The following is an 11,362-nucleotide window of genomic DNA, read 5'->3' on the forward strand; positions in this document are numbered from 1 at the left end:
GATAAAGTGTCCATTGTGCTTTAACGAAATCAACCTTTTGTTTAAAGAATATTATTAGATATTTTATTTGAGAGGGGTGTAACCCAAGCTAATTTGCAAATAGTATTCATGGTACCAAATGTATCACACAATTTACAGTAATTATAAATTATATTTGAAAAATAAAGCACATCAAAAATTGTATTTTTAAAAAACAATTGGTTTTATCTGCAGATACTAGGTTGATATTGAGATTGACCATTTCAATGCCAAAATAGATATTTTATTTGAGAGGGGTGTAACCCAAGCTAATTTGCAAATAGCATTCATGGTACCAAATGTATCACACACTTTACAGTAATTATAAATTATATTTGAAAAATAAAGCACATCAAAAATTGTATTTTTAAAAAACAATTGGTTTTATCTGCAGATACTAGATTGATATTGAGATTGACCATTTCAATGCCAAATTTTCTTTAGTCAAAAGGCACACTTGATTCGCAAAAATTTGTGAATGCGCACAGTACACCAATTTGTCTAATGTTTTGATTCCATAGGCAGGAGGTTGTGGATCGGTGCTGCTCAGGATGGGATATTTTTGCCTCTAAATGCATATTACGTGTTTCACATGAATCCATCGTGCTCAGATTCGACTGTTTTCAAGGTCTGAAGGCTCCAACAGCCTTATTTTATGGGTACACAAGAGAATTTTCAGTGTGGCATGCATGAGTCAGTTGGAGTCACTAACCTCAAGATATCTATAAGCAAGGATAAGATAACCTGGAAGTAACATTCCATAATTTAGAGTAAAAAATGTATCTGCCTCCACAGCCCTTTCAAATGAAAGATGATGCCTCGGGGGTAATTTCTATCAAATATTTTACAGTATTATGGTTCTAGTGAAAAGGGGTGTAGGCGGCTTTTTTCTAAAGTGTGGTAGGTCTAGTCGAATAACACATTAAATGTTTATGCTAACAACTGCGAATTAATATTGCAACGCATACAAGTTAACAGAATTTGTTGAAATGGTCCTGCCTTTTGCCTTTCTTCAAAATCCTCCTTTTTCTAACTATTCTCTTCTTCTCTGGGGATGGCGAAAATTCAAATATCGATGGGACATGTAAGCAGCTGATAATGGGTTATCTTCCCCTTTTCCTGAAAATAAATTAAACACTAATCATCATTTGACAGTGCCAAGTTTGTGTATCAGATCAGTAATAAATTACCTGCTAACTAACAAAACAATCAGACAACACCTTCTGACCATTAATGAAGATTTCTTTCAATTTAAAACGCAACTATGCCTACCAATGTGGTTAGTTTTTAGGATAGAATTTATCTGTGGTTGGGGACAGATTGCAAGGTGCAACATCGTACGATTACCATTCTATGTCGGGATTAGTTAGCCAGTTATTTGTTTTAGAAGCATGGACTTGATGGTGGGGGATGTCGTAATCGACCAGCGGTCGTGTGAACCACCCTTAGTGGGAGGAGAGCTGCAATCCCCTCGCACATAACTATCCCCGCATGGGATTGGAACCTGTGAAACTCCCAGGGGGATCAGAGATGTGGTGGCGAGCGTATTCTCAGATAGAGAATTCAATTGAATTCTGGTTATTTTTTGCATTTGCACTGGCGTTAAACTTTATTTATCTATTCAAATTTTCACACTTACTAATAGATTACCTGCTAACTAGGGAAACAATACCTTATGGCAATTATTGATTAATACCTTACACGAGTCAAGTCTGCAAGTAGGCCCTTACACGAGTCAAGTCTGCAAGTAGGCCTACGCCTAAGCCTCCCAATAACAGTAGTTTGTTATCTGCTTTCCATTGAAATGAGGGAGCTTATGAATATTTAAAAAAATTGATAACGGCACATCATGACTCACCATCAACGAAGTGCTGTCCGCAAACAGTGAAACACAAGTAAGATGGCTTCTGGACTTGACACCAAGCAGTCCAGCCAATAGATGATATCCACATTGCGCGACGTTCCGGATCTTTTGAAAACAGTGGAATATAGCTGAAGATCCATTTCGTTGTCTATACTATACGTACAGCCAGCGGAACAATACGAAATAACCATTTTCAACGGCCAAACAAAACGGAAACGTATAATCCGTCTTGCAACTGACAGAAGCCAAATGGACGTTTTTCTTTTATTGCCGTCCAGTAACAAGGTCACGTGACCCGTGCAAGTCAAGGTGTCACTATGGAGTAAGAGCGCTGTTTTGGGGGATTCCCTAACTTTCGATCGATAAGTCTTCGATCTCTGACCGATATTCTCGTTTTATAGTTTCTTTGCTGTCTATTTTCCTCTAACTCCATCTTTGGATTTTTTCCGATCCTAAGAAGAGTTTTTTCCTTGTCGCTACTACCTTTTTTTACAGTTTTTCAGTTTAGTTTCTTTTTTCCTATCCTAAGTTTTCCTGCCGTTATTTTTTTTTGACGGTTTTGGATGGGAGCTGCTGGTTCTGCCACCATTGTTGAGGACTTCTTCGATTTTTCCTGACGCCGTTTATTCATTCCACTTGGTTGACTATTTTTTTTTTTTTTATGGTTTCACAAAGTGGATTATCCATTAAATAAATAAAATAATAATAAATAAAGACATGAGGTAAACAAACAAATATATATCAATATCATCATGATAGTTCCATCAGGCACATAATTTTCATATAATCCATAGTTCCATTCATTTGTTTGTTGTTTTCAATACAAGTCATTTCAGTTATGTAGTATATTTATAATTAAAGAGCATAAAAAACAAAAATATAATTAGTCATAAGCTATCGATTCTTTTCTATATTTTCTAAAGATTCTTTTCTATATTTTTCAATATTTCTTCTTGCTAAAATTGAGCTTCTAATTTTCATAATTACATTATTTACACTTGGGTTATGATTTTGAAAAATGGTGGCATTCCGTTCTAGCCAAATTTTATACCTTGCTGTACACAATAATAATATAATGGCATTCCGTTCAACATTGGATAAATGTGAATAGCAGTGATCATTTAAGTCCAATAAGATACAAGTTTTATAATTATTTTTCAACACACAGTTATTTATTTTTAATGAAACAGAAAAAACATAATCAAATACACTTTGTGTAAAAATACAGTTCCAAAACAGGTGAGATACAAATTCAGGTTCTTGTTTACACAGTATACATACATCATCCCCAGTGATATGTCTTATACTTGGTATTACTTTAAAATTTGTAATTAAAAGTTTTGATACTATTGGCCAAAATTTTAGAATGTATATTTGAGCAAGCTCCATCCAAATTACCATCTCTGAGAAACACAATTCTTTCCCCGCCCATTAGGTTATTCACAATTATATCATATAAAAGTCTATGTTTTCCTTGAGATAAATTTGATTCAGTGATATTGTACTGTCTTAGGAAATTAATAATAGCTGCATAATATTTATTGGGAAAAAATGAATGTGACACACTATTATTCGGAGGCAATTTAAAAAAAACACACTAAGCTGTTGTCCTATGTTATGTTCAACAAAATTAAAAACTGATTGTTTACTTGGATCAATAGTAATACTAACTCTGTTGCAATAATATTCATATGCAGTCATGATATATAACAGGGATGGCGAACCACTGACCCACCGCGTTTTATTCGTGACCCGCCAAGGCACGAATAAAATACAATTCTAGCATATCAGTGATAAAAATTGATAAAATCGACCTTAAATTAATCCAACAATAACTAAACGAGAATATCGGTCGAAGACCGACGACTTATCGATTGAAAGTTAGGAGATCCTCCAAAACAGAAACCGCGGTTTCGATTCATTCGATTTGACTCCATAGCAACACCGTGTGTCCCATCACTAATTAATCAATAACTCGCTAATTATACGACATAATTCATCCAAAATCAATAGGCTTATGGTCCAAGATATGATGAATGCACATGCAAAATTTGAAGCAGATTCATGAGATATCGCGTAACATACGAAAGTGTCTGTCCAACAGACAGACAAACCAAAGAACTAGAATTCGGTTGGAAACCGAAGACTTATCGATCGAAGGTTAGGGGATCCCCCAAAACAGTGGTCTTACTCCATAGTGACACCGTGTGTCCCATCATTAATTAATTAATACCTCGCTAATTATACGACATAATCCATCCAAAATCAATAGGCTTCTGATCCGAGCTATGATGAATGCACATGCAAGGAGCAGATTGAACCTCGCTTTCGTGAGATATCGCGTGCATCTAACAGACAAATACCTATCAACATACTTACCGCTCTTTAGATCGATAAGTAACAAACAGACAAATACCTAACAACGTACTTACCGCAAGATCGATAAGTAACTATTATAATGTACCGTCAGTTGGGCAGTCAAAGCTGCGATCGCTCGTATTCAAATTGTTAATTTCTGTGCCTGTATGGTAATTTTTAAACCCCTGATGTTGGACGCATGTCTGCACCGCTGTGTACCGGTATTCAGCTATTGGCTCTAACATCGTTTATGACATAACAATGCAATTCATGTTCATTTCTTGCAACGTCTTGTCTCTTTCAGAAGTGCATCTGCAGACTGTTTCAGGGCTTATATATACTAGAACTAGATGCTACTTTGAATTTTATTAGTTTCTGGCCTACATGGCCGTTGAGAAAACAAAATCTTTCAGACTTGAAATAAAAACCTAGAAATCTGAAACAACAATGGGGGAAGTGTAAAAGTGCCTTTATGTGCTTGAAAGCTGATTGAAAAATATAAAACTATCATAGTGGGATTCGCTCCAAACTCTTTGGAATCGTAAAATAATTTACCGCTTCATCCTAAACGGTTTTGGTAATTCATATGGTTGTTTTCGTCCTCTAATTTCATGAAATCGAGTGCCATAAAAAGTCCCTGATAGAAGTGCTGCATAGGTAAAGCACAAAACTACACTAACACCAACAGAAGTTTATAAGATTTCAGAAGTTTCTTAAAGATACAAACATTGAAAAAATAAATACATGTGACCCACTCACTTCTGTTCCTCGATAAAAATATAATTTTTGACCCATTCATTGAAAAAGGTTCGCCATCCCTGATATATAAGGTCATAGTAAAAAGAGGAATATTAATTATATCATATCCGGCTAGTGATTTGTTTTTGCATAAAGTTTCAATATTTAAAACACTTCTACCATTAAAGACAAACATCTCAATAGCTTTATTGATTTGTTTGGCAATGTTCAATGGTATTGGATACAGTTTAGCACAATATAAAAATAATGGTTAAATTTTCAGTTTAAAGAGGAGAGATTTTCCATCCAATGATGAAGGAATATTCATCAGTTCTTCTATGACAGTTCTCGCATTAATTAAACAATCCTGCCAGTTTACAATACATGTATCATAGTTGGAAAATTTTATTCCAAGTATATTTATAGTATCGACTACATCCAAGCTGGAAAAAAAATGGGGTTGTTCCATTTTCCTAATTTCAAAATTTTGGTCTTATCCATGTTTAAGTTCATTCCTGTTGCTAATTGAAATCTTTTTATTAAATCCAGTGCTGAATATATAGATGTTTTATTTCGAATAGTTAAGGTGATGTCATCTGCATGACTTACCTGTTTTATCTCTTTATTTTGTGGTAATAGTATTCCATTAATATCACTAGATACATTGATTTTGATTAGGAGTGGTTCGATTGCGATCGTGAACATATAAAGACTTAAAGGGTCCCCTTGTCGAATTCCTCATTCAAGCTTGACAGTCTCACTCAAATATCCATTTAATAATACTCTGGTCTCTGCCTCTATATATAATGTCTGTATTATATTTATGAACCTAGTTTTGAGCCCAAATTCATGAAGTACATGGTAAAGATAGTCCAGATCAACACTATCGAAAGCTTTATTAAAGTTCAATGATATGATTGAAGAATTTCCGGTCTTGTTTTGTTTTTGTGTACATATATCCCGTAACAATATAAGTGATATTCTCCTCCCTGGAATAGATGTTTAATGGATATCTAATATATTGAGTAAAACACATTTTAATCTATTTGCCAATATCTTCGTTAGAATTTTGTAGTCAGCATTTAGTAATGATATCGGCCTATAATTTTTAATCTGATCCAGTCCACCCTTTTTATGAATCAAAGTTGTATATCCAATTTTTATGTCTTTTTCAGTAAGGCTTTTCGATAAATTTCTTCCAGTATTCGAAAAAAATCATCTTTTATGATAGTCCAGAAATTTTTATAAAACTCGATACTTATTCCGTCAGGCCCTGGTGTTTTATCTTCCCTAAAAGATGGAATAGTTTCTTTTACTTCAGTTGGAACAATTGGTCTTTGTAATATTTCAGCACCTTCTTCTTGTATTTTACGCGAAACTGGAATAGCCTTCTTAAAATAACTTTTTTGTTCTTTGTATAGTTGTTGATAAAATTCTTTAACAATAAGCATTTTTTCCTGTAATTTTTCTTGTGCAACACCTTCTTTGTTTTTTAATTTGTGGATGTAACATTTTTTATGTTTTTTCTTTAAATTTTTAAAGATTATTACATTTTTCGTGCGTGTCGTAGAAATGGGCCAAATTTTGAATTCTAATTTTGCCATTTCTTTGTCTTTTAATTATATCTCTTTTTATTTTGTTGAACAAGGTTAAAACTCTTTCTCCTTTGTCCAATCTCTCTTCCAAATCTTCCATTTGTTTAATTTCTCTATCATATTCTGCTCTTCTTTCTCTGGCAAGTTTGACAGAATGTTTGATAATCAAAGCTTTTAATTTCTTTTTTATTTCACTCCACCACTGTTGTTTTGTTTCAAATAAGGTCTTCAGCGTACACCAATTATTCCACTTATTTTGAAGGTCTTCATTGAACACCTTTTTATTGTAAACAGAGACATTATTTTCCCAGTAACCATTCCCTATTTCTTCTAAATTGCTAGTAATTTGGACATCAACCGAATACATATCGCGATCAGAATAGCACGTAGGTGAACAGTAAAAATTGGTCATATTACATAAAGTTTGTGAGCAGTAAATGCGATCCAGTCTTGCCTGTACAGAAGTATTTCTCCATGTATAGAAATTCTGGTAATTGGGGAAATAATCAATAGAATCAGCCAAGTTAAAGGTATCAACAACTTCATTTAGTGCATCGGAGATATATTCTTTTCTAGCTCTTTTATTGTTCTCTGTTATGTCTCTATGTACATCATGAACACAACTCATGTCTCCTGCTAATATTACAGGATGTTTAGAATGCAGGTATCTGTAGATGTTGTTGTAGAAGTTTTCCTGAATTCTAGTAGGCCTATTTGTTCGGCAGGGAGCTTATATATTTACCAGATGAAGTCTTTCTTCATAAATATTTATATCAACTGTAAGAATTCTTCCTTCATTATCAAAAGAAATGTTGTGAATTGGAAATCTTGCCACCTTTGATTTGGTTAATATTGCAACCCCTCTTGAGTTAGAGTTACCGTTATTCCAAAAATTACAACCCCACTTCCATTCTCGGCGCCATTGTAATTCTACCTCTGGAGTACAGTGTGTCTCCTGAAGAAAAATAATATCAGCTTTTTTCAAAGATAACTCAGTAAAAACATCTTTGCGTTTCACGTTGTCCCGAAGTCCATTTACATTTAGTGTTAATATTGTTAAATAAAGTACCATTATATGAGTTAGTGTGAATTTGGGCTGATTCAAGAAAAACTTTATTCGCTCATGTTTTGTAAGTATTCATTAGCTTCTTCCATAGTCACGGTTTTTTCTTTTCTTGATGCTTTTTTTTTTCTTGGTGGTGATTTTTCTCTTGTAGATGTGTCGATTGTTATCTGTTGGGTCGAATCATTCTTTTTTGCTTGGGTTTCTGGCTCTAATACATATAAAATTGTTTTTGATTTTGAGGGTATACTGCTTCATCATTATTTAGTCCATTAATCTCATTATATTCATCAGTTATATCAGAAATGTTGCCAAACATCTCTGGAAGTAAATTCGATCTTTTTTGAGTTTCTTCTTGATCTGATACATTGGTCGGTGAACTGTGTGTTGGCTTATTCTTCATCGGTTTCTCATTATTTGTATCACTAGTAATTTTTTTTTTTTGCTGTACATTAATCTTGGGATAATCTTTTTCAGTAGCAACTATTTCTTCATTAATTGTCGGACTTGGATTTATTGATTTTTGACCCGTATCTTTATATTTGCTTAATTTTGGAATGAAGTATTCACAGTCATTTTTTATATGGCCAGCTTCACCGCATATTCGACATGTTGGGACTTGTCCCCAATACTTAACAAAAAGTGAACGTCCTTTTATTGTAACATAACTTTTAATAGGTTTTTGCATCAATTTATCCTTATTTACAAAAAATCTTCTAATACCATTTTTGATGTTAAATCTATCTCTCAATAAAAGTATTTCGCTCACAGCTCCATGATTATCTTCAAAATGTTTCTTTATGTCTGTGTCTTTCATTGGAATGGGTACATGGTGAAGAAATACTGCAACACTCTCAGAAACATATAGTCCGTGAAAAGGTAAGGTCTCAGCACCTACTCTTTTCATTTCCCATAATCTCTTATCAACATCGATTGCCGTTGATCTGGTTTTAAATGTAATGTCAGCTGTATACCTTGATGTTGTTAAAAAACCGTCTACTGAATCAAATACAATATTTATTACCTTTTCTGAAAAATTCCCATATATCTTCTCTTATAATTTTTTCGTCACTAAACTTCGAGTACATACATTTCGTCCTATCCAGTGTGTATCTTTCTTCCTCATCTCTTTTACGATTTCTTCTCAATTTATCAGAGTACAATGATTATATCTTCAGACATTACTGTACGTCAGTCAGTTGTTATTAATTTGTGAGTTATATCTATATATATCTAGAATCTTTAGGTTGACGAATCAATAAATTTCCCCCTCACTCTATTTTTTCTATCTGTATTTTACTTTTGGGACTTGAATGCCGGCATCACTTTTTTCTTGACGGTTGGGGAAAGAAGAATGCTGCTGGCTGCCGGCCCCTCTTTATATCAATCACTATTTTTTCTCGACTGTTGGGGACGGAAGAATGCTTTGCTTGCCAGCGGCCCCCATTGGCTGGACTTCGTGGGTGTGCCTCACAGGCTAGCTATTTTCCCACTAATCAATCTGCGATGCTGCTAGCTGGCGGTCCCTATTTATTTCTTCTCACTCGCTTATTGATATGCCCCAATTCGCTGAATTCGTGGGCGCTTTTTCTTCCACTGCTGGCTGGGACTTTCCGGATTTTGCTTAGCGGCTTGCTTGTAACGTGCCAGCAGCCCCATTCTTTTCTTCTGATGCTTATTAAGCCCGTGCTTAATTTTCTTGACGGCTTGCAGCTAGCCACCTTGTCTGCTGGCTCGGTCTATCCTGGTCGTTGCTATTTCCCACGACTGGCCCGTCGCTGGCTTGCAGCTGCTGGTGTTTTTTGCCTACGTCCCCATTCTTTTTTCATGCTGCCTCTTCTTTCCTCAACCACCCCCGCCTTTTTCTGCCGTTGCCATTTCCCACTCACCTACCTCCCTCCATCTTTTTTTTTACTAGCCCGTGCTTAATTTTCTTGACGGCTTGCAGCTAGTATGTGCACACGCTGTCCCCTATAGTTTTTATTTCCTTTTCATCTTTTGTTGCTCCTCGTCAAGTCACCTTCATTCCTTCAGCCACCCTTGTCAGCTGGCTCGGTCTATCCTGGTCGATTCTATTTCGCTATTCCCTCAGCTCAGCCACCTATTTCCGCATTCCCTCTGGCACCTTGCCTGCTGGCTCGGTCTATCCTGGTCGTTGCTGTATCCCGCTCACTTCATCTCAATTTCCCTTGACTGGTCCGTCGCTGGCTTACTTCGGTCATTCCACACGCTGCTGTACCCTTTGGTTTCTATTTCACCTCCATGTTTTTCTTGCCACTCTACTTTCCTCGATCACCCGGCCTAGTCTGCCAGTTCTGAAACTCTGTCTAGCCTGTGGGGTTCGAACCCTCGTCTTACGCTTGGCCATGTCTCTACGCTTTCCCCGCGCCACTGTTACTGACGAGGACCCAGGTATTCAGAATCATACTGAATTAACGACGTCACGCTTGGAAGCTCACGACGAGGCCAATTGCTCCGAAATAAATACATTAAATATACTGCGTTCATTCGAAGCAGGTATATAAATTCCTGAATGGAAGTCGTTTACCGGGGACTATCGTGTGCGCTGCTTAATTATTGGACACGTGGTGGACATAGCGATCGTTTCAATATTATGTTGTTGTTGTTCTTATTGTTGTTCTTAGTGTCCTTGTTCTTTGACACGTTTTGAAAAAATCGCTTTTCTCTCGAATACTGGACCAATTGCTTTGAAATTTTAAGAGGTTGAAGATAAAATTTTTCTCCAGAATGCTATTACTTTTTCGCTATGACGTCATCAAAATTATTCCCACTGGGTGGCGCTACGTGTCCATATATTTGAGCATAGCTCTCTTGTTTAAAGTGCGAATATTTGTGCAGACAATATCTCGTTTTTAATCGTAGTTTATTTAATTCACTTTTTACAAGAAAAATAAGTTGATATGCAATCATCATGACAAGACGCATAAGACAATTTAAGTAGTGAATCAATCAGCAGACCAAATTTCATACTATCAGTGGAGAAATATGACTGTAAACCACTAAAACGGTTAATTGCTTGTGCCAACTGAAAGGGTCCGCTGATGACGTAATACTCAGAACTCGCCAAAGTAATTTCCCATTAGGTTAAAGGCAATTATAGCGCTCTGTGTGCTTATTCTGTTTTATGTTACATTATTGTTTTAATCGTTATCAAACTACGTAATGACGAACTGGAATTAAATGTCAAAAGCAAAGTTTAAACAACCTACTCGCGAATGCGCGATGAAGGCAAGTTCTGGAATGAGTCTCAGTAGGCTACTACGTCATCAAAGGCCATTTTCGAACTGCGTTCGATTTTTGTTCGAGCGGTTTTTAAAAATTCATAAGTAGAAAACTAAGTCGACTTTATGTAAATAGTAGCCATCAAAAATTCTGGAAAAATGTATAGAATCTAATTCACTAACAAAAACATATGTTGAACGATGTTGGGGTGTGACTAGAGAGAAGATAAGATTCCCAGATAAGATAGCTTTTGCATATCAGTGGATATACTCATACAGATGCTTGTTTGGAGGGAAATTGGGCCGACATTTCGACGTCAATATCATACTAAGTTTCATAAAAACCATGTTTTGAACATTTGATTTCGAGCCAACCCTAATTACACGTATATATATATATATACAAAAATACACAACTAAATTATGTTGGCATTTTTTTTTTATATTTATATACATTGGGCTGTTTATAGTGTTACAAAACAAG

General features: G+C 35.5%; 1 long non-coding RNA gene across 1 annotated transcript; it reads right to left on the reverse strand.

The window, feature by feature from the left end:
* Window positions 1-664: 664 nt before the first annotated feature.
* LOC144422903 (uncharacterized) lies at window positions 665-2,126 on the reverse strand. Its single transcript, XR_013475434.1, has 2 exons — window positions 1,877-2,126; window positions 665-1,137 (listed from the first exon to the last, which is right to left on the reverse strand). It is a non-coding gene; the product is annotated as an uncharacterized LOC144422903 (long non-coding RNA).
* Between the last annotated feature and the right edge of the window lie 9,236 nt (window positions 2,127-11,362).

The sequence above is a fragment of the Styela clava genome, chromosome 5 (genome assembly GCF_964204865.1).
Source record: "Styela clava chromosome 5, kaStyClav1.hap1.2, whole genome shotgun sequence".
NCBI classification, from domain to species: domain Eukaryota; kingdom Metazoa; phylum Chordata; class Ascidiacea; order Stolidobranchia; family Styelidae; genus Styela; species Styela clava.